The sequence below is a fragment of the Apodemus sylvaticus genome, chromosome 1 (assembly GCF_947179515.1).
Source record: "Apodemus sylvaticus chromosome 1, mApoSyl1.1, whole genome shotgun sequence".
In the NCBI taxonomy this organism is placed as follows: Eukaryota; Metazoa; Chordata; class Mammalia; order Rodentia; family Muridae; genus Apodemus; species Apodemus sylvaticus.
In genome coordinates, this window is record NC_067472.1 from 157143134 (window position 1) to 157170334 (window position 27201).

The following is a 27201-nucleotide window of genomic DNA, read 5'->3' on the forward strand; positions in this document are numbered from 1 at the left end:
GTAAAATGTTGTTAAGAACTATTCAATACTTCAGAAAAATTTATAAAAAAGTAATCATTAATTTTTCTCTCAGGGTATTAAATTAGCTTTAAAAATTTTATAGCCTTTGTTCCTCTCCACAAGTGAGAACGCAGGAGGAAGCATTCTTTGGAAGGCGAACACTTTATAGGTCATAATTCTTTCCAAAGGACTCTCCACTAGTGGGCAAGCCTTCCTCCTTATTTTTAAAAACTGAAAATAGATTTCCATACAATAAATTCTGATTATGTTTGCTTGTCCAGCAATTCCTCCCAGATTCTCCCTGCCTCTTTACCTACAAAATCCCACATCCATTCTTGCTCCCTCCCATTGGATAGCAAGCAGGCATTAAAAAATATCAAAATAAGACAAAATAAAAACAAACTGATGTGAACAGTACAAAACAAACAAACAAATAGAAAAACCAAGAGCCAAACAAATAACCTAAGAAACCCATACAGGCACACATACTGGAAATCACAGAAATCCTCTGAAAATGAAGGAAACCATTACACATAAGCCAAAGACCTGTAAGCAGGGAATGGGAAGACCAAAGCATTGTTAGGCAAACAGGTCTGGTGCATCCTTCCTTGTTCCGTGGTTCATTTTTGTCCCTTTCTAGGACATCCTTCAATTATTGCACAGACACAAACAGAGCTGCGACTACATACATCCCAGACTTTCTCCACAAATGACAGAGCACTAACGCATATCACTGTGCTCCTTGCTTTGTTAAGTTCTCTGCATATCACTCCTCGCTTGCCTCTTTGACAGTGTATGTAATGTGTACGCTGGCCACTAGGTGGCAGAAGAGGATCATTTTAAAGGAAGGAATAGGTTCAGATCCCGAAAGTTTTCACAAGGAGTGCCTCTGAGTCTGAGGAAACCGGACTTAAGAGATTTTTTCCTCCTGAGGTTAGCAGCCAACAGGACCCTGCCCAGCGCCTTCGTGTGTGTTTCGAGCTTGCCAGGAACAGCTCTTGCTTCTGTGCCTGCCAGATACCACTTGGAGCAGGAACATGTGTGGAAATAAAGAAATGAGAGTACGCCAGGTAGACGAAAAACCACCGAATCATCTTTTTAAAGTAGTCAAAGGCAAGAGGAGTTAATTACATCAATGTGACACAAATCCCCACAGACAGTGAAGCTAGGACTGACTTCACAGGAAGACTGTGGCTTTGAATGAGACAAATGTACACAACATCGTTCATAAGAAACACCCAGATTAACTCATCATTGACCACAAAGATCAAAGGACTGGGACAGAGTAGAACACCCAGAAACTAACATCCAGCCTCCCCCCATCGCCCGATTTCTGACAAAGATAAAAAAGAAAAACACATTGAAGGAAAAGGCAGCATCTTCAATGACTGGTTTTGAGAAACCTGATATGCAGATGAAGGGAACTAACTCATCTCTCATTCTGTATAAAGGGCTACTCAAAGTAATAAAAAACCACGATATAAGATCAGAAACTTTGAAATTCCTAGAGGTAAAAGAAGGAAAACATTTCAAAATATAGGCATAGGCTAGTCTTTTTTGGATACCTCATATTTAACTCCTTGACTGCTGAGTAGTCTAGGGTATCTCCTGAATCCAGTGCAGGCTTATTAGATGTGATCTTATAATTTAACCAATTATAATTATTTATATTAGAAAAAAATATATGTGAAAGGACGGCAGAGTCTTCCATAGGCTCCTAAAGGGCATCAGGTGGCCAGCCGGGCTGCTGTGAGCTGCCCGGAGACTTACCCCTGTTTTTGTCTAGCCTGGGTGTCCCATACGCAGCCAGAAGCTTCTTTTCTGTGTTCCCAGCGCTGCCAATTATGCTGGTTTAACCCTTAATTTTTCTAGTAATTTCAGTTCCTGTTCTCGCTGAACATCTACTAGCACTTCCAGTTTTCACCCCGGCCCCTTTCCTGTAATACCCGCAGATAGCTCCTGCCTCAGGATGGCTACTGGGTGTCTGCCCCCAAGGTCTCCCTAGTCAACGTATATGAGAGACTCTTTCACACCAATGTTTAATGTAGTACTGTTTACAACAACTAAGTTGTGGAGACTGCAAAAGAACAGATAAAGGCAGTGTGGTTTAAGTTGGTTATTCAATCCAAATGGTCATTCTGAAAACACACGACCAAGTTCTATACACTGAGCAGGTTATACTTAAGTATATAATATATGTACATATATACACACACACATATATGCATGTATGCATCTAACAATTAATGGAAGAAGTCTTGAATTTTTTTATTTTATTTTTTTATTTTCTATATTCTTTGTTTACATTCCAAAAGCTTTCCCCTTTCCCAGTTCCACCCCCATATGTCCCATAAGTCCTCTTCTTTACATCCATTCTCCTATCTTTCCCCCTCCCTTTTCTCTGTCCTGAATTTAAAAGAGAGCCAGGAGGGGGTGTTTATGAGGATTTGGAAGGAAGAATTATATTATATTATTATATTACAATCTCAAAAGAAAATGGATACAACTGGCGATAACCCTATTGTGGGAATAAGCCAGTCTCAGAAAGACAAATGTTACGTGCTTTTGCTTTGTGTTGTTTTGCTTTTGTTTTTTAACATATATGGTGGGGTGCTTTACCTGTACATATGTCAGTGCTCCAAGTATGTGCCTGGTGCCCAGAGGCCAAAAGAGGCCTTGGAGCCCCTGACACTGTAATTACAGATAGTTAGCTGCTAGCCTCTGTGTGGGTGCTGGGAATTGCACTCAGGCCTCCTCAGGAGCAGCAAGTGCCCCAACCCCTGAGCCATCTAGCCAACATATTTATCATGTGTTTTCTCTCATATGTGATTTCGTGGAGCTCTGTGAAAGCATGCGTGTTTATATGCTGCTAACGCCGAAGTCGAACTCTCCAGAGGGATAAAGAAGAATAATAGGAGAGGTGGAAAAGGGTGATAATAGTTTTTGTGTAGAGGATATGCTCAACATATTGTATATACTTGTGTGAAATTTATATATATAGCAATAAAATTATAACACACAGTAATAAATGAAAAATCTGAGAACTTAATGGATATTAGGGAGCTGGAGGTGCAGTGTCGGCAGGTGGAGATCAGCACTGTCGGCCAGCTCAGGGTGTGGCTCGTTGGTAGAGCGTCTAATCGATACACAGGAAGTGCTCATCTGGATGTCTGGAAAGAGCACGGTAAAGAGCAGTGACAGGGACAAGCCAAAGCAGGCCGGACATGTAGTTTAGAAACTACGCGGATTAGTAAGTAACACACCACTGCTGCCACCCCTAGCAAGCTGTGGGAAAGGCAATAGAGAATGTAGAAACGCTACAAGAGTGGCATTACATTTTAAAGGAAGAAGAAAAGAAAAATCAGAGATAGAGACAAACTGAAGCCATAAAAAGGGCTGCAGACTGGCTCAGCACACAGGAGAACTTGTCACTGTTCGAGAGAACCTGGGTTTGAGTCCCTGCACCCACACGGCAGAATAGAACTGTGACTCTAGTCCCTGGAAACCCAATGTCCTCTTCTGACCTCCAAGGTTACCAAGAATGCACACAGTACACAGACATAGTACATTTAGGCACAACACTAACACACATGAAATAATGAAATAAATAAATCTAAGAAAAATTATGAAGAGAAAAAGGAGGGATCAGAATTAAGGTTCAGACAGAATGAAAATGGGCTGGGAGGTGTAATGCTGCACCTCAGTATTATGTACTGGATATATATATATATATATATATATATACATATGCACATATATACCTGGAAACCACAATTTTTTTGGAGGTGCATACCTTTAATCCCAATACTTGGGAGACAGATTTTAGGCAGGCATCTCTTAGTCAAGGCCAGCCTGGTCTACAGAGCAAGTTCCAAGACAGCTGTGGTTCTATGGAGAAGGCCTGACTTGAGACACCTTTCCATATCACCAAAAATAAACCTGATCCACCCCTGGAGTGGGAGCCTTTGTCCTGTAACAATCTTCACCCAATTTCCTTACATTGACTCATTTCTGAAGTCTTTCTTTGATGGAGATAGGAAATACTGGGAAGAGCTTCTATGTGGTATCTAACTGTGTGGTCTTCCCAGCCTACACTACACATATACCATCTACGAGAAGTTCTTGTGAGTACAGGTCTGAAATGAAACAGGGAAGGTAGCAATCTAGAAAAGATACACATAGCCTGTTTTGCTCTAAAAGGTGTATTTTTTTTTTAAAGACAGGTTTTCTTTATGTAATGCTGGATGTCCTAGAATTTAAAAAAAAAATCCCATAGTCATTTTTTCTTTTGCTAACATTCTTTTCTTTTTTCTTTTTTTTTTTTTAACTTTTTAAACATAATATTTTTTATTGATTCTTTGGGAATTTCACATCATGCACACGGATCACACTCACTCCCCAGTCCTTCCATGTCTGCTCCCCATCCTTGTTACCTCCTCCCTACTCCCGCAAGACAAAAAAATGAAAAATAATGTCCAGTTTGTGCGATCACAAACTCCATGGAGCATGGTCAAACTCTAAGTGGCCTGTCTTTTAGCTGTTCATTTTTTTAAATATTTTTATTTTCTATATTCTTTGTTTACATTCCAAATGATTTCCCCTTTCCCGGATCCCCCCTCCCCATATGTCCCATAAACCTTCTTCTCTCCACCCATTCTCCAATCACCTCCCTCCTTTTTCTCTGTCCTTATATTCCCTTCCCATGCTAGATCAATCCTTTCCAAGGTCAGGACTCTCTCCATACTTCTTCATGGGAGTCACTTGTTACGCGATTTGTGCCTTGGGTATTCAGGGCTTCTGGGCTAATTAATATCCACTTATAAGAGATTGCATTCCATGTGTATTCTTTTGTGATTGGGTGACCTCACTTAGGATGATATTTTCCACATCAAACCATTTGCCTAAAAATTTTGTGAATTCATTGTTTCTAATTGCTGAATAGTATTCCATTGTGCAAATATACCACATTTTCTGTATCCATTCCTCCTTTGAGGGGCATCTGGGTTCTTTTCAGCTTCTGGCTATTATAAATAAGGCTGCTATGAACATAATGGAGCATGTGTCTTTATTGCATGCTGGGGAATCCTTTGGGTATATGCCCAGGAGAGGTATAGCAGGGTCCTCCGGAAGTGTCATGTCCAGTTTTCTGAGGAACCTCCAGACTGATTCCAAAGTGGTTGTACCATCTTACAGCCCCACCAGCAGTGGAGGAGTGTTCCTCTTTCTCCACATCCTCGCCAACACCTGCTGTCCCGAGTTTTTGATCTTAGCCATTCTGACGCTAACATTATTTTCTTACTTAAAAAATAAGTTTTCCTTATGTCATTTTCTCCCCTTCCTTCCTTCCTTCCTTCCTTCCTTCCTTCCTTCCTTCCTTCCTTCCTTCCTTCCTTCCTTCCTTCCTTCCTTCCTTCCTTCCTTCCTTCCTTTCTTTCTTTCTTTCTTTCTTTCTTTCTTTCTTTCTTTCTTTCTTTGGCGTCTCTCTCTCTTTCTTTCCCTCTTTCTTTCTTCTTCCCTTCTTTATCTCTATCTTTCCATTCCTTCCTTCCTTCCTTCCTTCCTTCCTTCCTTCCTTCCTTCCTTTCTTTCTTTCTTTCTTTCTTTCTTTCTTTCTTTCTTTCTTTCTTTCTTTCTTTCTTTCTTTCTTTCTTTCTTTCTTTCTGTGGTGTCTCTTTCTTTCTTTCCCTTCTTTATCTCTATCTTTCCCTCCCTCCCTCCCTCCCTTCCTTCCTTCCTTCCTTCCTTCCTTCCTTCCTTCCTTCCTTCCTTCCTTCCTTCCTTCCTTCCTTCCTTCCTTCCTATCCTTCTTTCTAAAAGCTAGGTGTAATGATGTATGCCTTCTAAGCCAGCACTTGGAAGGCAGACATCTTGTCTGAGGCCATCCTGATCTACATTTTGAGTTCTGGGACAAGCAAGTGATACAAAGTGATACCATGCCAGGAAAAAAATCAATATGTATTTACTTATTTTATTTCATGTGTATGTCTGTTTCTGAGTGTAGGTATGTGCACGAGGTACATGCAGGTGTCCTCAGAGGTCAGAGGAGTAAATCGGGTTCCATGGAACTGGAGTAACAGGCAGTTGCAAGTCTCCATGGGGATGCTGGGAACTAACCTTGGGTTTCCCCGCAAAAGCAATAAATTCTCTCTCTCTCTCTCTTTTTTATCATTAAAGAAATTTAATCTTAATAAAAGTTTTTACTAGTTTTAATTGTTTATTTTTTATTCAATATATTCTTTATTTACATTTCAAATGATTTCCCCTTTCCTTGATTCCCCCCTCTCTGAAAGTCCCATAAGCCCTCTTCCATCCCCCTGTTCCCTCATCCACCCCTTCCCATTTCCCTGTTCTGGTATTCCCCTACACTGCTGCACTGAGTCTTTCCAGAACCAGGGGCCACTCCTTCCTTCTTCTTGGACATCATCTGCTATGTGGATTGTGTCTTGGGTATTCCAAGCTTCTAGGCTAATATCCACTTATTAGTGAGTGCATACCATGATTGATCTTTTGAGACTGGGTTACCTCACTTAGGATGATGTTCTCCAGCTCCATCCATTTGACTAAGAATTTCATGAATTCATTGTTTCTAATGGCTCCATTGTGTATATATACTGCATTTTTTTGTATCCATTCCTCCGTTGAGGAACATCTGGGTTCTTTCCAGCTTCTGGCTATTATAAATAGGGCTGCTATGAACATAGTGGAGCATGTATCCTTATTACATGTTGGGGAATCAACACCATTAGTTATTAGGGAAATGCAAATCAAAACAACCCTGAGATTTCACCTCACACCAGTCAGAATGACTAAGATTAAAAACTCAGGAGACAGCAGGTGTTGGTGAGGATGTGGAGAAAGAGGAACACTCCTCCACTGCTCATGGGATTGCAAGATGGTGCAACCACTTTGAAAATCAGTCTGGCGGTTCCTCAGAAAATTGGGCATGACATTTCTGGAGGACTCTGCTATACCACTCCTTGGCATATACCCAGAGGATTCCCTAGCAATAAATTCTCTTAAGGCAGCTGTCCTGCCCGCTCACAGCATTTCAGACTCACTTCAGAGGATCAGGCTGACTGATCCTCTCTTTTTCTCTGCTCTTTCTGCTGCTGTTCTTCTGTTTCACCACCCCCTTTCTCTCTCACAATGCTCTTCCTCTTTTCCCTTTTCCACTTCCCATCTTTAAAGTGATTCCATTAAATACTGTTCCTTCCTCTTCCAGGTTCTTGAACTATAAACTACCCACTACTCTATACAGAGTAGCAGTGAGGCATGTGAGAGAGAATGTGCCATATCCTCTTCCTGTGTCCGGACTGCCTCACGTATAGATTTTCTACTTCCATCCATCACAGTGTGAATTTCATCATTTCAGTTGGTGGCTAAACAGAATGTCAGTGTGTTCATGTACCACATTTCCTGAGTGCCCCTTGCTGTAGTTTCTTCCTCCTCCTCCTCCTCCTCCTCCTCCTCCTCCTCCTCCTCCTCCTCCACGTCTTCTTCCTCTATTGTTACATACTAGTTGTTTGGGCTGACTAGTCTGCTAGCAAACTGAACAAGGAAGGACAGGCACTGTGTTCTCTAAGGCCATGTCACAGAGCTGGTTGCCAAGCAGCTTCTGAATACTCCTGACACTTTCACCTCAAAAGTGCTGCAATTCTTTGTCGCTGGACAACAATGATCAGTCCTGACCTACCCAAGTGAAGGCAGTTGCCCTGTGGAATAATTTTATTCTCTGAACGTAAACTTGGCCCTGCAGGATGACATGGCTTTAACCAAGCACGGCATACTTGCCGAATGAGATGCTCTGTGCATCTGCGTGTTGGAGATTCTGGAACACACTTTTAAAGGTATTAGATGACCTTTGCATAAAAGGCAGGGAGAGAGGCAAGAGAGAATATGCCAGGAGAAACTAACCAGGCAGCTTTTATTTTTCAGTCTTTTATTAAATCCATCAGGTTATACTTTGGATGGGAAGACAGTGTAGTGCTGGGGAGACTTACAGCAGTGAGCGCTACTGGGGGGTACAACAGGGACAAGCTTGAGGCTAGCTGGTCAGGCCCTGATTGGTTGTTGGATGAAGCATTTCCAACTAAGGGCATGGGAGCATGATTTCTGATGGGACCTGGTGCAAAGTTGTGAATGCAGAAGACAAACCATTGGGCTTGACTTCCCAGGAATGATGTACCCATTGGAAGAATTAACACCTATCACCTTGTACGGAAGTTGTTGATAGACTGAGACAAAATGGTGTCATCAATGTTAAGCTCTATCAGGAGGGAGACTTGTAGGGAAGAGCCAGTACCTCTGCAGGTGGGTCAGCTATTTCTCTGGTCTTTAATACTGTGTCAAGAGGTAAGGAGAATAGCCTATGGAGGGTTCAGGGTTTACCTCTGCTCTTAGCTCTGTGGTGAAGAGTGGTCATCCATGTTCTCTTTGGAAAACCCACTTCTTTCATCCTCTCTTCTTTGTGTCCCCCTCTTATTCTTCTGCCTCTCCAGTGAAAGGAAGGAAGGACCCCTCCTCCCTGCCTTGGCTGGGTATCTGGTTTCAGTTATCATTTGTTCTGCTTGAGAAGTTCCAAAGTCTGTCTGTCTAATTTTAGCCAGTATGACAGATATTCAGAGTTGGCTCCTGGCTGCCCGCTTGCTGTGGGACTGAGGAGGATGCCCAAGTTGAGCCATCCCACAGGAAGATGCCCTTATTGATAGCTTAGGAGCTTCAGGCTCTGTCCCCTCTGTTCTTGGTATACTCCTCTTCCATCTGGATTTTAGAGACTTTCTGCTGGGCCACTAGAGTGGTAGGTACCTTGGGTATTTGGCCAAGCTGGAGCCACATCGGTAAGCTCTTTCTGGATGTGTTCCTGACCACCAGGATTCCCTTGCTACTTCATAGACACATGAGCCAAATGGAGAAATCAGACCCCCCCTCCAGACTTTAATAGATAAAAAGGGAGAGCAAGGAGAGAAAGAAAGGCAAAGAGATGATTGGAAAGAAGGAAGATCCCTATGTTCTACCAAGATCCAATGGAGAAAATGAGATGCTGAGGACTGTTTCAATGCAGAACAAACTACAGCAGGATTCATAACATCTGAGCAGCCCCTCCCGTCTCACAGATGGTGATGGGAGTGCTAATTAGAACATTCGAATATGTGGGCTTATGTGCGCTATTCTCATTCAAACCACCACAGTGACTTAGACACTGTTATGCTAAACTTTTTAAAGTCTCCATCAGATTCCAGATGAAGCCTCTCAGAAGACAGTTATGCTGGGTTCCTGTCTGCAAACACAGCAGAGGATTGGTAGCAGTGTCAGTGGCTTACTTTCTCACATGGGATGGGTCTCAAGTTGGGGCAGTCATTGGTTGGCTGTCGCCCCAGTCTCTGCTCCATTTTTGTCCCTGAACATCTTGTAAACAAGACACGTTTTGGGTTGGAGGTTTTGTGGGTGGATGTCCCCTTCTTCCTCTGAAAGTCTTGCCTTGGCTATGGCAGGTGGCCGCTTCAGTCTCTGTTGTCCCCCTTTGGTAGGAATCTCAGCTAGGGTTAGACTCCCTGTATTCGCTGCTGTCCTGAGCCTCCAGCTACTCACCAGAGATGCCCCCTTCCCATTTTCACTCCCAACCGCCTCTCACCCCCCACACCTGACTGCCACCCCCCATTCCCCTTCCCTCCTCCTCTCTTACGCAGATCCCTCTCTCCATCTGACTCAGAAGATTATTTAGTTTCCCCCTCTGAGTGAATTTCACCCACCCTCCCTTGAGACCTTCTTACTGTCCAGTCACTTTGGGTCTGTGGATTGTAACAAGGTTGTCCTGCACTTTATGGCTAATGTACACTTATAAGTGAGTACCTACCACACATGTCTATCTGGCCTTGGGTTACCTCATTCAGGATGATATTCTCAAGTTCCATTCATTTGCTTGAAAGATTTATAATGTCTTTGTTTTTAATCGCTGAATAGTATTCTATTGTGCAAATGTACCACCTTTTTTATTCATTCTTCAGTTGAGGGATATCTAGGTTGTTTCTAGTTTCTGGCTATTGTAAATAAAGCTGCTTTGAACATAGCTGAGCAAGTTTCTTTTTTTTTTTTAACTAAAAAAATTATATTTACTTAGAAGCATTCAGAATGTCAACAAAACAGCCACATTTTTTTTGCAATTACAGAGTGGTATTCAGCTAACAGAACAATTATCTTCATATAAGCTTATAAGCTGCATCAGAGACAACTGAAGATGGGAAAAAAACCAAGCAAGAAATAAAACCAAAAGAAAAAAAAACCAAACTACTGTTCCCATATATAACTAATTTGTGCTGTGCACCGACAAGAACCTGCTTTAAATTACCATGCCAATTTACAACCCCCAGACTGTACCAGGCAAGGTTAGTGGCTATTGAAAATCCCACCAGGATAGGGCTACCTAAAGACATTATCGGTAGTGTGTTAATTATACAAAAAAGAACACTGTACAGTTTAACAACTAATCTTACACAGCCTTACATTTCAATTTTTTTTTTAAAGGAGTGAGTTGTGTTCAGGGGGTTAAATGCTTTATAGACAAGAAAAAAATTTGCTAGAGCCAACTTATTCATCATCATCTTCTTCATCTTTGTCTTCATCTTCCTTCTCCTCCATCATCATCTTCCGTAATTTTCTAGCTCTTCTCAGCCTTGGCCACCCCCTCTTTCGCTGCATCAGGTTTTCCTTTGGCTCTGCAGGCAGCAATATCCTTCTCATACTTCTCCTTCAGCTTGGCGGCCTTCTTCTCGTAGAGCTGCTTGTCATCCGCTGCGGTGTTGTCCCACATCCCTCCTGGTTTCTTCGTAACATCACCAATGGATAAGCCAGGATGCTCGCCTCTGATTTGGGGGAGGTCCTCAGAACAGAGCAAGAAGAAGGTCGAAGGAGACCTCTTGGGAGCTCTGGGGTCCTTGAACTTCTTTTTGTTCTCCCCTTTTGGGGGAGATGTTGGTTTTCATTTCTCTTTCATAACGAGCCTTGTCAGCCTTTGCCATTGCTTCAAATTTTCCCTTTTCCTTAGCAGACATGTTCTTCCACCTCTCTGAGCACTTCTTGGAGAACTCTGAGAAGTTGACAGAAGCATCCGGGTGCTTCTTGTGCTCCTCCCGGAGGTTTGCACAAAGAATGCATATGAAGACATGTTGCCTCTCGGCTTCTCAGGATCTCCTTTGCCCATGTTTAGCAGATTTTCCTCTGCGAGGCACAGAGTTGCCCAGTGCCCGTCCGGCTCTCGCTTGCCCCGGCGCTGTCTCTGTGGAGCTCAACGTACTGCAATGGCTGTGAGCAAGTGTCTCTGTAGGACCCTGGGACATCTTTTGGGTGTGTGCCCAGGGCTGGTATAGCTGGGTCTTGATTGAGGCAGAACTATTCTCAGTTTTCTTAGAAACTGCCAAATTGATTTCCAAAGTGGTTGTGCAAGTTTGCACTCCAACTAGCAATGGAAGAGCATCCCCCTTGCCAGCATGTGCTATCATGTAAGTTTTTGATCTTAGCCATTCTGACTGGTCCAAGATGGAATCTCAGGGTCCTTTTAATTTGCATTTTCCTGATGACCGAGGATGCTAAACATTTCTTTATGTGTTTCTCAGCCATTTTAAATTCCTCAGATGAGAATTCTCTGTGTAGAGAGGATTGTACTCCATTTTTAATTGGATTATTTGGATTGTTGGTGTCTTATTTATTTATTTATCTATCTATCTATCTATCTATTTATTTATTTATTTATTTATAATTTTTATTGAATATATTCTTTATTTACATTTCAAATGTTATATCCTTTCCCGGTTTCCCCTCCCAGAAAAGCCCCAACCCATCCTCCCACCCCCTGCCTCCAAGAAGATGCCCCTCTGCCCAACCCACTCTCACCTACGCCACTTTGATTTCCCCACTCTGGGGCATCTATTAAGCCTTCGTTGGATCAAGGACCTCTCCTCCCACCGATACCTGACAAGGCATTCCTCTGCCACACTTGTGGCTGGAACCATGTGTACCCCTTGGCCGATGGCTTATTTCTTGGGAGCCCTGGGAGGTCTGGTTGGCCAACATTGTTGTTCTCATAGGACTGCAAACCCCTTTTGCTCTTCCAGTCCTCCCTCCCTAATTTATATTTAAATATAATTATATATTATATAAATATAATTAATTAATTAATTAATTAACTTTACATCCTGATTGCTGTCCTCCTCCTGATCCCCCCTCACACATTTCTCCCTTCCCCCCTCCCCTTCTCCTCTGAGAGGGCATAGGCCCCCCATGGGCATTCCCCCATCCTGGCACATCAAGTCTCTACAGGGTTAGGTGCATCCTCTCTTACTGAGGCCAGATAAGGCAAGCCCAATTAGGGGAACCTATTCTATAGACAGGAAACAGCTTTAGGGATAGTCCCTACCCTAGTTGTTAGGAGACCCACATGAAGGCCAAGTCTGTCCACCTGCTACATATGTGCAGGGGTCCTAGGTATGCTCTTTGGTTGGTGGTTCAGTCTCTGAGAGGCCCCAAGTGTCCCAGTTAGTTGATTCTGTTGGTCTTCCTGTGGAGTTCCTATCCCCCTCAGGCCCTTAATTCTTTCCCCAACTCTTCCATAAGAGTTCCTGAACTCCACTCAGTGTTTGTCTGTGGATCTTTGCATCTGTTTTTGTCAGCTGCTAGGTGGAGCCTTCCAGAGGACAGTGATGCTAGGCTCCTGTTTACAAGCATAACAAATTATCAGTAACGGTGTAAGGGATTGGGGCGTGCCCATGGGATGGGTCTCAGGTTGGGCTGGTCACTGCTTGGCTATTCTCTCTATAAACTCTGGGTTGAAAGTTTTGTGGGTGGGTTGCTGTCTTTCTCTCTCCACTGGGAGTCCTGCATGGCTACAGAAGGTGTCTGCTTCAGGCTCCATTTCCTCCAGTCTGAGGAGTCTCAGCCAGAGTCAGCCCCATAGACTCCCTGGGGCCTTGCCCCATCCCAGTGCCAAGGACCAGCCTCAGCTTGGGATTGGATCCTGAGGAAGGTGTTTGGGAGCAGTGGAAGAAACAGCTCAAAGTCAAGTTGACAGCTTTGTAGTCTGCTTGAGATAGCTCCCTAGGTAGCTCAGAAAGCCTGCTAGAAAGATTATTATTATTTTTTTTTCTGGAAAGAAAAAAATTATTTTTGTGTTTAAACATCATTCCCTGCACTTTTGAAAATGACCATCCCCATTTTGTCTCCCTCCCCCAAATCCCTATGAGAAGATTCTGACCAAGGGAAGGGTGGTTGTCATTTGTCTGCTTTTAGTCCTGGGCCTAGTGTTCACTGAATTGTTGTGAGACCGGAAGCCACATCCCATCTTTTATGAGATGAGTTTGTTCAGTTCAATTTCACATTTAAATTTCATTATTATTGGAACAAATTGTGAGCTAACCAGACAATTTTAAAAAAAGAATCAAAAGGGATAGCACACCTTTCATTTAAACAGTCTTTCCAGACTAAACATATATATATTCCCACCCTTTGAACCCCATTTCTCCATCAGCCCACCCCTCCCCTCCCCCACATTGTCACTATGGAGATGGTGACCATGGAAACAGCTATTCCAACATCTTGTATCTTTCTTTTCCTGTGGTGTCACCAGTTTGAGTGTGAAGTGAGAACATGGGAAGGAAGCTGGCACAGGCAGGCGGGGCGGGGCGCAGGGCGGGGCGCAGGGCGGGGCAGAGTGGGTTTGTTGCTCAGCAGGTGGATTCCATTCCATCATGTGTGTCCACCACCTTTTCATCTCCACAGTCTCGCCTTGTGCTTGGGGCACCTCACCGAGAAATTCTCTTCATGCAGCAAACAATCTGCGTCAATGGCACATGGGTAATGGTATCGGAAGAAGCAGCCTTTGTTGTAGCAGCCCAAATTAGCGCCAGCCTCCTGGCAGTGGGAGCATTTCGTCTCTCTGGCGATTTCCAGCGTTTCCTGCAGGCGGTAGAGCCTGCCACAGACCAGGTAGATTCCATTGGCCCAGAGAATACAACCCTCATGGACCCAAACTTCGTTGCTGTCAAGTGGTAGTTCAGGGATTTGTAACTCCAGCTCAGGACCACCTTCTGAAGTGGTAGCAGCTGTTTATATCAATAGATGATGGTTGTGTTTGTGCTGCTCCAAACCTTAACCTCTCCCCTAGAACGAAGCCCTTCCTCCAACTGGAGGGCAACAATGAGTTGAAGAGGAGGCTTCTTTTCTATAGCTCCTTCTAAAAATTACTTTACTTCTTTTATATTCCTACCGTAGCTTCTCCTTCCTCTTCTCCTCCCTGACCCTCCCTCCCTCTCACCTCACTTCCTTGATATTCTCTTGTCCTTCATTTCTCTTCAGAAAAGACTCAGAAAAGGGAGGCCGCTCATGGATATCAACCCACCTTGGCATATCAAGTTGCAGCAGGACTAGGTGCATGTTCTCCTATTGAGCCTAGGCAAGGCAGTCCACTTAGGGCAAAGGGATCTGAAGGCAGGAAACAGAGTTAGAGGCAGCCCTTGCTTTTGCTGTTAGGAGTCCTACATGAAGACCCAGCAGCATAACTCTTACACATGTGTCAAGGGCCTAGGTGCATCCATCCACACTCTGTTGGGCTGTTCAATCTCTGTGCGCTACTGTGGGCCTCAGTTAGTTGATTCTGTATGTTTCCTTGTGGTGTCTTTGACTTCTCTGGCTTCTTCTTTTACCCCCCTCTTTCATAGTTTCTCCAAGTATCATCTAATGCTTGGCTGACAGTTTCTGCATCTGTTTCCTCCAGGTGCTGTTTTTCCCCTCAGGTTTTTGAAAGTATATTTCACAATGTATTTATTTCTCAGAAAATATTGAACCAGAGGTATTGATCAGATATCACAGCAGCATGATGAGCAAGTCACAGTGTAGATTATCATTTAGGCATTTTTTTTTTTTTTTTTGGCTAAGGATAGAACGCTCTATGCGAGTACAATACTATATCTAAGAGTTTCTTAATGCCATTCATTCTTGATTTGGAGTGCAATCAGCACTAGGTTTGACAGCTTAGCCCTTGGGACCATGATAAAAAAACACAATTTTATCTTTGTCTTCTCTCCCGATCATCATATTGATGAATGTATCTGCACTTTAAGGTTTATTTCTAACCATGTCATGTATGGTAACTCACATATCCCAACTTTTATACAGTAGAAATTTTATTTCCATTTTATTGATGTTTGACTGATGTGCAAATACGTAAGAGTGACCCATTCAGTATTTACATATACTAGTTCAATCCATGCAATTTCTCCAGATTTCACCCCCTCCTTTAAAAAAGACTTTTTTTCAGTCCTGAATATAAATGTGTTTCTGAGTGTGGGTATGTAGACAAGATGAACGGTATCTAGAATTGCAGTCAATGTGAGATATGTGATATCAGTAGAAATAGAGCACTCAGCAATTGCAGTATCTATTCTTAACTGCTGAGCCATCTCTTCAACTTTGCATCATTGCACTGTTTCATATTCTTAGAGATAATTAGTGCAGGTGGTTAAACCCAATACCTCATGCTTAGTGGCCAAGAGTCCTTATACTGTTTTACTTGCCTTTTGATTACTGTGATAAGACACAATGACAGAGGTGACTTTTAAAGGAAAACAGTTAATTTGGGGTCATGGTTCCAAAAGGTTAGAGTCCATAACCATTATGGTGGGGGAATGTATCTGGCATGCAGCAGGCAAGTATGCATGATGCTGGTGGAGTCCCTGGGAGTACACATCTGACTAGACCAACAGGCTGTCTTCAGTGTCACAGCCTTAAGTGAATGACTGGGGATGAGAGAATAGATGTGCTAGACTGCTTTTTGCCTACTTGATACAGGCTAGAGTCAACAGAGAGGAGAGAACAACAATTGAGAAAATGCTTCTAAAAGATTAGACTGTACACAAATTTGTAGGGTATTTTCATAACTAGTTATTGATGTTGGAGGGTCCAGCCCATTGTGGATGGGGCCATCCCTGGGCTGGTGATCTTGGGTTCTATAAAAAAGCAGGCTGAGAAAGCCATGGGAAGCAAGCCAGTATACTGACTGGTTTTGTGTGTCAACTCAAAGCTAGAGTCATCAGAGAGGAAGGAGCCTCATTTGAAGAAATGCCTCCATGAGATTGAGCTTTTAGGTATTTTTTCAATTAGAGATCATTGTTGGTGGTGCCATCCTTGGGCTGGTGGTCCTAGCTTCTGTAAAAAAGCAGGCTGAGTAAACCATTTGAAGCAAGCCAGTAAGCAGCACCCCTCCAATGGCCTCTGCATTAACTCTTGTTTCCAGGATTCTGCCTTGTTTGAGGTAGAATCTTGTGCTGACTTCCTTTGGTGATGAACAGCAATGTAGAAATATAAACCAAATAAATTCTTCCCTCCCACATTTGCATTTTGGTCATGGTTTTGTAGCAGCAATAGAAATCCAATAAAGACAGCAGTAAGCAGTACTCCTCTATGGCTTCTGTATCAGCTCTTCCCTATAGATTTCTGTCTGGTTTGAGTTCTTGTCTTGATTTATTTCAGTGATGAACAGTAATATGAAGAAGTGTAAGCCAAATAAGCCCTTTCCTCTCCAAGTGTTTCATCACAGTAATAGTAGGATGATAGATATAATAATGTTTATTTAATAGTAGGATGATAGAGATGATAATGTTTATTAAGAAGTACAGCTTATTATATACTATTTGAAGTATAAAAAATGGGCCAAGGTCAGCAGAAAGCAAAAACAATGTTTGCAAAGAGAACATGGGATACCTTAGACACAGTTGCTTTAGGACTGATAGCCACAGAATTTCATGAGGCAAAACTGTTTTCCCAAGGATCCAAACCTTAATTCCTTCAAGGCTCTGAGCCCAGTGCCAGACTAAACCTTGCCAGTTCTGCCCCTGGACAAGGACATAGAATAAGATTCCCCTTCGTCCTTTGATCCTCTGAGAAAATCATGGATTTGCATGGCTCTCAAAATACACATTTCTAAGTCATAAGCATGAGGCATAGAGAAAGAGCCAACTGAAATGGCTTGGGCTTTTGAAACATAGTTTCAGCCGTATGTAAAATACAAAAAATAGGAGCATGGTGATGAAATATTGGACTAAAGTAAGACTGAAACCCAGAAAGATAAACTACAACTCCTAGTGACACACATTCTCCAATAAAGCCACTCTGCTCTAACAAGGCCTATGCCCTAATTCTTCCCAAACAGATCCACAAACTGGGGACCAATCATTATTAAAATCTCCATGTTCTACTTACTCCCTGGCCCTCATAGGGATTGCCCATATAATAATACAAAATGTATTTACTCCAACTTTAAAGGGCCCCATAGTCTTTCAGTCTCAACACTGATTAAGAGTTCAAAGTCTTTTATGAAACTCAACACAATCTATTACTTGTAACCCTATGTAAAATGCAAAAAAATAGGGGCATGGTGATGAACTATTGGACTAAAGTAAGACTGAAACCCAGAAAGATAAACTACAGATTCTGTAAACCTAATGTCAAAAGGCTTAGATGGCTCAGTCCTTTCGGCTTTGCTGCTTGGAGATACTTCTCTCTCTTGGAGATATTCTATGCCCTGAATGAAGCTGTCTCGGCAGATATCCCGTGACTGGCATTTCCACCATCTTGGGGTCTCCAATATATCCCAGGCTTTGGATTAACAGCTTTATGCAATGGACTCCTAGGACCTTCTTGCAGGTATTCCCTTGCAAGAATCCTGAGATCAGCAGGTTTCCTTAACCATGGAGGAAGATTCCACAGCCCCTTGACCCCCGTATCCTTTTGCACTCTAAAGCCAGATCCACGTAGCCCATACTGTTCAATTCTGCTTGGCATGGAACTTGGCCTCCTTTTGAGTTCCATTTACAAAAGTTTTGATTTATTGATGTTTTTATTTGTCAAATAAGTTTTTTCTTCAAGTTTGGTATTAGAAGAACCCTTAGGTGTTTTGTATTTTTATGTTGTAAACTTACTGGTAGTCTTGCACCACACCCTTTCTTTCTTTCTTTCTTTCTTTCTTTCTTTCTTTCTTTCTTTCTTTCTTTCTTTCTTTCTTTCTTTCTTTCTTTCTTTCTTTCTTTCTTTCTTTCTTTCTTTCTTTCTTTCTTTCTTTCTATTTCACATCTCTTTGAGCAACAGACCTGGCTCTGATACTACATTTCCTGGTGCTCTTTTTCTTCTCAACTTGCACATTATGTATTGTAGATCAGCATAAGAGTGACCGCTGTTTACCACATGATGGAGTTAAATCTGGAAATTTCCTCTACCAATGAAATGAGTCTAAAACTTTAACTTAGCAACCAGCAGAATATTAAGGCAAGGGCAAAAGCTAGCCATGTTCTTTGCCTAAATAAAACAAGAATGGTCTCTAACCTAGCTGAATGAGGTGATTAATTTCAATCATTTATTATTAAAATATTATTAAAGGAAATATTTGAATTTCAAAACTGGAGTGAGGAAAGTCACAAAATAAAGCCTAAAATTAGATTACAGCCATTGGTTTTGGCTATTTGCAATTTTCAGTCCTGAATGTCCCCCCCATCTCCCACCATGGTAGTGATGGTGACATTGTCCCTAAAAGAAGGACTTTGGCTGTGTAAACAGAAGGGTTATTATAGGAGTTTTGTTTACCAGAAAAGCAAGTTTCCTCAAACAGAAACCTTCTCTAACCTTGCCATGAGGGTCAACTATCTTGGGCAAGGGTACTTAGCTCCCAGTTAATCCAGATTGTCTGAATTAGCAGATCCAACTCTGCTGACTGAATATAAATTTGCTTGCTTTCCTGCCGGTCTGCTCTTCTCTCTGCCTGCTGAGAGACAGACTTGGTGGCTTGATCGCGGGTGGATCTTTGTACCCACAGAGTGGTTCAGTTTGGCAGTTCCTCTGCATCATCACTTACAGGCACGGCTTGCTTTTCCTTTTTATTACTAACTTTCCCCCACTTCTCCTTTCTCTTCACCATCCATTAAATAATGTTAGGTCATCTGAAGCTTCTGATACACTTCACCTTCCTTTTCATAGAGCATCAATTTAGGTGAAAAGACTGTGGTTCCCAGACTAATTTTGACATTGAAAAAAGGATGAAGAAAATATTTTAAGTTCTATAAAAGGTAGGAAATACTTGATTTTATACATTTTTTTTTTAGTTTTTTATTTTCAAGCTAACAATCGTGTAAGATAACATGATTCTGCAATTATTTTTCTCTTAGTTTCTATTCAGAGATTTTCTTTCTCTATAGAAAGAAAGAAAGAAAGAAAGAAAGAAAGAAAGAAAGAAAGAAAGAAAGAAAGCAAGCAAGCAGATTTGTCTCTATAAGTTATTTGAGTTGCTTTGGAAACAACTGTAGTCCCTGAGAATTTTATTTCTAGGGAGTGACAGCATCTCTCAGTATAGTGATTATCAGTTATCAAAAGAGAGAAGTGAGGCAGAAAAATGAATTCTGTTTAACATTCTGGGAAAGGAATGAGTTTTAGATTATAAAAATCAGTTTTAGGGAGAGAAGAAGATAGTGGTCCTAAGGATGTATTTTTGAAAATTCGCTTAGCAAATTCAAAAGGAGAAGCTGTTGAAAAGTTGTCATAGAAGTTGCTTTTAAATGTCCAGTGGGAACAGTGTATGTTCAAAGCTTTACTTAGACATTACTATTCTATAAAATGCATAACAATATTAGTTTTTCAGAATCTGAGACACCATGTAGAATATGAAATATTGTTTTCTTTCTTAAAACTATTATGTCCTTATTTAAGAGTTGTTGTGCAGCTGTAATAATGATTTTATGCATATCAATGATAATTTACCCTTAACAAATATTCTAATACATAGATGATCACAAAGAAAGAGAAATTAACAGGTAGCTAGTTTAAGTATCCCACATGGAGCAAAATAGTGCAAGAATTCCAATGAAGTGAGTTGGAACAAGCTCTAATTCTACTGTGTTCAAAAAGATCCAGATGTAGCTTTGACAAAAGAAAGTGCTTATTATATTTCACCTGTCCCATCATGAATGTAAAACTCTGTTCAAATGCATCTTCTCCAAGAGGAAAGCAGTTCTCGAATTAGAGTGATGAGGATTCCTCTGCAAATATCTTGGTAGTAAATGATTTATATTTTGCAGGTTATGTGAGTTAAACCATACGCAGGCTCATATGCAGATATAGTGGAAAAGTAATCAAAGGTAGTGCATAAATGCAGAAATGAGGCTTATAAACTTTATTTATGAAAATGAAATCCAATTTTTAAATAGTACTTGTGTGTTGTAAAACATCATCTTTTGGGATTTCTCAACATTTTGAAGGTAAAGGTAATTGCAGAAGTAAAAATGCAAAAAAAAAAAAAATCCAAATTACCATGTGCCTTTACTTATGCGTTGTCAGAAACTTTTTGTAGATGTCATCATTCTCACTATGAACAAAGGTTCATAAGAAAACTGTTGAACAAAGGAGACAATTACAGTATTAAAACCTATTGTACTATGGTTTTTTTTTTAAAAATAATTCCATTAGTGCCAATTAGCTCAGTTACATATGTGTTTGATATGCCCTCATTGAATATCTACTGTGAGTTAAGTAATAGAATACCACCTTAATAACTTGGTGCATTAAAATTGTTTTTATGCTTTTTGACTTTATGTTATAATAAGAAGTATGGATTTGTGAACATTAAACAGTGCACACATTTGCATAGTGTTATATACCAGTATAATCATCAGCAAGGAAAACCGAATACATTCACTTATAAATATAAATTGGTTTCATGTTAAGTGTATGCACCCAATAAATGAAAAAGAAAGAATATTACAGTAGAGAGAGGTCAGGAAGAAGCTGCTAATCTTAGAGTGGGTGGAGGGACATGGAAGAGGGTGGAGAGAAGGGACTTTGGAGTGACCGAAGGGAGAAAACAGAGGACAAAGTGATAGAATTGTATTTTGATTATTATATATGAAAATAGTAATAGTAAAATATGAATAAAGTAGCCTAAAAAGACCACAAATTCAAATTATGTAAAAATGCACATTATGAAACAAATGATACAGATAAGAATATGCAACCAGACATTTTTTGTTTGTCCAAATAATCATAAGCTTTGCCATATCAAAGGAGAAAAATAATTAACTTTTCAATAGGAGAGTTATTTAAGAATTTTGAGGTCAAGTTTTAAGCTTTCACAGGCATGAATGCCCACTCAAGGTATAATGTGCCTTGTATGATTCGTATTACTATTTTTATTATCCAGCATGTTCTTTCAAATTAGTTTATTAAATATTCACATCTGCTCATAATTTGTTTGAATCAAATCCCACCTCAATTATCTCCTTATCAATTCTCCTACCCACCCCTATTTTTCCTCTCAACTTTGTGCTTTCTCTTCTCCACCCTCCCTCCCCCTTTTCTTTTCCTCCCCTCCCTCCCTCCCCCATTTTTCCATCCTTATGTCTCCCATGAATTTAGTGCTGCCAATATTTACTTGAGTATGGGACTAACACCGGAGCACAGGCAAACACTCAGGGCTTGCATCCTTGAGGAAAACAGATTCTCTTTCCTAGGAGTCATCACTTGCCAATAACTCCAAAATGTGGTGAAAATTTTGTGAAATATTCCCCAACCCTAGCATTGTCAATGTTGGGATTTCATGTAGCTTTATCTTGTGAAATTTCTGTACATACAATACTAGCTGCTGTTTATGTGTACAGTTGTGCTATGTCGGTGGCATACTTTTGTTCCCATTACAGGTATCTCCCTCTAGATCTTGGGAACTTCCTGTCCGTCTTACACAGTGATGCCCGAGTCTTAAGCTTCTTTTTGTAGGACATAGTTATTAATGCAGAGACCCATCCACATCGGGTAAGCATGCTCAGCTCTAAATAGGACACACACGGCACGTTCTTGACCTCCCAAAATGCTATAATGGATACTGGGGTTGGTTTTATCTAAGAAGTAGTTAGAAGGGAGTAATTTAACTTATTATGAAAGAGATAGCTTAAGTGAGAGGTTATATAGTAATGAATGTGTATCCATATTAGGAAATATATTCAAACCTGAGAGAAATACAAAATGTGAGAGCATGCCCTGAATTTGTTTTATAGAAGAAAGAAAAATGAACTATTTGAAATAGAAAATTAGTGTATTCATAAATATAGAAGCATTTCTGTTACTTATTACTTGTACAAAATAAATTGTGTGTTTACTGTAAACAGAGAATATTTGAATTTGAAGAGGATTTTATGATGGTGACTTACGGTCTCTCTGCAGGCAGGTCTGGGCCAGAGAAGGGAACCTGGGTCGGTGAGTGTTGTCTCAGCAGCTCGGATCTCCTGCCATCCTGACAATAACCACCCAAGCAGGGAGTCTGTCAAAGCAGGAACTCCTTTAATTGTATCAGTCATTTGCTTATATGGGTCTGAGAGAGGAGGTGGCTTTTTTGCTGTGGTGAGATGATGTGGGGGTGGGGAAGTGTGACACAGGGTATGGGGTGACTGACAAAGTTACTCTACCTCAGCAGTAGCTAGGCAAATGCAGGCTTAAGCAGGTCATGCTGAGTCCCTCCAGTATGGAAGTGACCAAGACAGGTCTCTAAACAAAATCCTCCTGCCTTTAGCCATGTTCAATAGGACTTTAAAGGCCTTCTGTGGTGACTGGCTGCCGTAGCCCATGAGCCTTCCTAACACCAGTTAAGCCAGTTCTAATAGATCCTAGACAGAGTTGAATTCCAGGAAAGGCATTTCTCAGCCAAAATGATTTTATAACACAGTTAACAATTCAACTCTGCACTTCTTGAAGACAGTGACAGTATATGCCAGACATCATGCAACCCGGAGTCATAATTATTGATGATTAATGAATATGATTTGTAGATAATTAGAAAATTAGATTAATTTTAAATTACAAAATTGGATTACAAAATTGGATTAATTAATTAAAATATTGGATTAATTTTATTCATTAATTTAATATATTTGTAATATCCACTAAAGCACAGAGTGATCCACTTCTGGAATACCAAATATTCATGAAATCGAAAAAGTATAGCCTATAACAGACCCACATCCATAAAGGAATCAATTTTCTTCATGAATATATCTGTAACTCTTTATTTTAAATTATTTTCTATATTTTCTATAGCCACATTCTCCCTGAATGACTTCCTCAGGCTGAGTTGACTGGATCAAGTATGCAGCTCGATAGATGGTGGAACAAACTCATAGCTCTACCTAGATAACCCAAATCATTAATAAGACCCAGATGAGGATTATTATAAGCAAAGATTGCATCATTATATGTAAAGTAGGAAAGTAATGGGGCATGATGTTTCCCTGATTTCCAGAAAGAAAAAAAGTATGAAGAAAATATATTCAGTTTGAAACTGCTGAAGAGTAGCCAGTGCTGAATTTTCAGAGACACAGAGACTAGTGAGAAGCATCTCAACATTTCGTTATCTTTTACCTTAAAAAATTTTCACCTCTCCTGGGCATATACCCAGAGGATGCCCTGGCATGCAATAAGGACACATGTTCCACTATGTTCATAGCAGCCTTATTAATATTAGCCAGAAGCTGGAAAGAACCCAGATGTCCCTCAATGGAGGAATGGATACAGAAAATGTGGTATATTTATACAATGGAGTACTACTGAGCAATTAAAAACAATGAATTCATGATTAGGCAAATGGTTGGAACTGGAAAATATCATCCTAAGTGAGGTAACTCAATCACAAAAGAACACACATGGAACGCAATCAGTGATAAGTGGATATTAATTAGCCCAGAAGCTCTGAATTCTCAAGTCACAGTTAGCATATCAAATGATACCCAAGAAGAGGGAAAGAGAGGGCCCTGGTTCTGAAAAGAGTTGATCCAGCATTGTAGGGGAGTAACAGGACAGAGAAATGGGAGGGGGTGATTGGGAAATGGGTGGAAGGAAGAGGGCTTATGAGACCGATGGGGAGGGGGGAACCAGGAAAGCGGAAAGCATTCAGAATGTAAACAAAGAATATAGAAAATTAAAAAAATTCTAACTAAAGCCAAAGTAAAAAAAAAATTCTCCTTGAGATAGATTTCTTTTTTAGGCTTAGATGAACATTTTTTCCTAAGATATTTCCCCATTGTGAATCAGCTGTCTTGGATTGGCTTCTACTATAAATCTCCTAAATAATATATGTCTAATATGAGTCCCATAAGTAATTTATCCACATCTTAAATTCTGCAAATCAGCAAAATAGCAATGGCTGCAATTGGAAAGTCATTTTTCAAATTCTTTATACTGTAGTAGACAGCAAAACAGAGCAATTGTGCAAAGTGCATTCCTAATGCATCCTTAAAATGAGAAAATCATCATTACACCTATACAGAAAAGAAAGGGCAAATTGTCTATAGATTTGTAATATAGTAGTCATTAGAAAGAAATTCTAGTTCTGGAGGACCTGTATTTCAATGATTATGATTTTTGTAATTTGGACAATTTACCCCATAAATTTGTCCCTCATCTCATTTTTTTTTTTTTTACAATATAAGTGATAGTCTTTTCATACTCCCCGTTTAGATGATAGCCCAGACTTGCATCATTAATTCTGTCTTCCCTGTTGATGCAGAGGGTGATGCTTCCACAGTATAGTTTGGAGGGTTGCCCTGCCCTATAATAAGCACCCAAGTTAAGAAGCACCTTTAATTGTTACATCAATGAGTTGTGTCTCTTTCAAGGTGACTTCCAGGAAGTAATGCTTTATAGATTCAGGTTTGTTAATGTTAATAAATCCTGAAACAATGCTATTGTCCCTGGAATCTGGTATAGTGTATGTGATAGCAGATACAATAAGATTGTTTAGTTTCTTCTCTCTACCCTATAGTAAACATTAAATTGATTTTATTACTTATATTATTTCTTTTTTGTCAATAGAGGTCTGTATAAAAATATACAAATGTAGAGAAAATAATAGATGTTTTAGCTTGGAGAGTACGGATGAGACTTTTAGTAACTGTTGAGTGTTTCCCAGTGGATCTTGAGAAGTGGAGTAGATAATGAAAACTATGATAATTGTAGCATGTGAAGATTTGATGGTAGGGCCAATGTTTTATTGTTTTTCATACAATTCTATGACTGTGATAGTGCAATACTCCAGCTTAAAACTAAGAATTTGTAGGTATTTATTATTGCTAATACAATAGTTACTTGTTGGTTTGACTAGCTGTCTGATAAAAGTTAACTTAAATGGCCAGGCAGTGTGCCTTTCCTGTACTAGGGAGACAAAGGCAGGTGGATCTCTGAAGTCGAACACCCCCTCACACCCCTCCATTTACAAAGAGAGTTCCAAGACAACCAGGGCTATATAGAGAAACCCTGTCTCAAAAAACCTAAAAACCAAAACCTAAAAACCAAAACCAAACCAAACCAAACCTAAAAACAAAATAAAAAACAAAAGCAAAACCAAACACAAACAAAACAAACAAACAAAAAAACCTTAAAGGAGGAAGGCTTTATTTGGATTCACAGTTTGAAGTCACAGTATATCATGAATGTGAAAACATGGTGACAAGGATGGGCAGGGGCTGACCACATTGCATACACACTCAGAAATCAGAGTGATGAATGATGGAGTTTAGCTTAGCTTCTAATTTTTTTCAGCCTGGGTATTCAGCCCAATATAATGGTGCCACACACATTCATGTTGAGTCTTCATTTCTCAGCTAGACATTTCTGGATACTGTCATACTTTTTTTTCATACTTTCATACTTTGAAGTATGTTTTCATAGTGCTTTTAAATCTGGTCATGTTGAGAATGAAGACTAACCAGCATACCTAACAGTCCTTGGACTCTAGAAATTGTGAAGGCAATGGGTAAACAATTTTGAAGGGGGTAACTCTAATCAAGCAAGTGAAAGACCTGTATGACAAGAACTTCAAGTCTCTGAAAAAAGAAATTGAAGAAGACATCTGAATATGGGAAAATCTCCCATGCTCATGGATTGGTAGGATTAACATAGTGAAAATAGCCATCTTACCAGATTTACTGCAATTCCCATCCAAATTCCAACACATGTTTTTTACAGACTTTGGAAGAGTAATTCTCATTTACATATGGAAAAACAACAAACAAACAAACAAACAAACAAACAAAACAGGATAGCTAAAACAATCCTGAACAATAAAAGAACTTCTGGAGGTATCACCATCTGTGATTTTAAGTTGTACTGCCCAGTAATAGTAATAAAACCTGCATGGTTTTGGTGTAGAAACAGACAGGGTGATCAGTGGAATTGAACTCAATCTTAGAAATTAACCCACATATCTATGATCACTTGATTTTTGACAAAGAAGCAAAAAGCCATATAATGAAAAAAAGAAAGCATCTTCAACAAATGGTATTGGTCTAACTGGATGTCTGTGTGTAGAAGAATACAAATAGCTCCATATTTATCAACATGTACAAAACTCAAGGCCAAGTGGATTAATGACCTCAACTGTGTATAGCAGAGAAAGTGGGAAATACCCTTGAATGCACTGGTACAGGAGACAACTTTCTAAACAGAATACAAATTGCTCAGGCTCTAAGATCAACAACTGATAATTGGGACCTCATGAAATTGAAAAAAATCTGTAAGGCAAAGAACACTGTCAACAGGACGAAGTGGCAACCTACAGATTGGGAAAAAAATCTTCACTAACCCTATATCTGACATAGGGCTAATATCCAAAATATATAAAGAACTCAAGAAGCTATACAGCAAAATCTCAAATAACCAAATTAAAAAATTGGGTATAGAGCTAAACAGAATTCTCCACAGAGGAATCTCCAATGACCAAGAAGCACTTAAAGAGATGTTCAAAGTCCTTAGTGTTTAGAAAAATGCAAATCAAAATGACTCTGAAGATTAAAAACTCAGGAGATAGCCAGTGTTGGCGAGGATGTGGAGAAAGAGTAACACTCCTCCACTGCTGGTGGGGTTGCAAGCTGGTACAACCACTCTGGAAACCAGTCTGGCGGTTCCTCAGAAAACTGGGCACATCACTTCTGGAGGACCCTGCTATACCCTCCTGGGCATATACCCAGATGATTCCCCAGCATGTAATAAGGATACATGCTCCACTATGTTCATAGCAGCCCTATTTATAATAGCCAAAAGCTGGAAAGACCCCAGATGTCCCTCAATGGAGGAATGGATACTGAAAATGTGGTATATATACACAATGGAGTAGCATTCAGCCATTAGAAACAATGA

General features: G+C 40.4%; 1 pseudogene; it reads right to left on the reverse strand.

Annotated features, from left to right (window-relative positions):
• Positions 1-7368: 7368 nt before the first annotated feature.
• Positions 7369-11197, reverse strand: LOC127688785 (high mobility group protein B1-like; annotated as a pseudogene).
• Positions 11198-27201: the final 16004 nt, after the last annotated feature.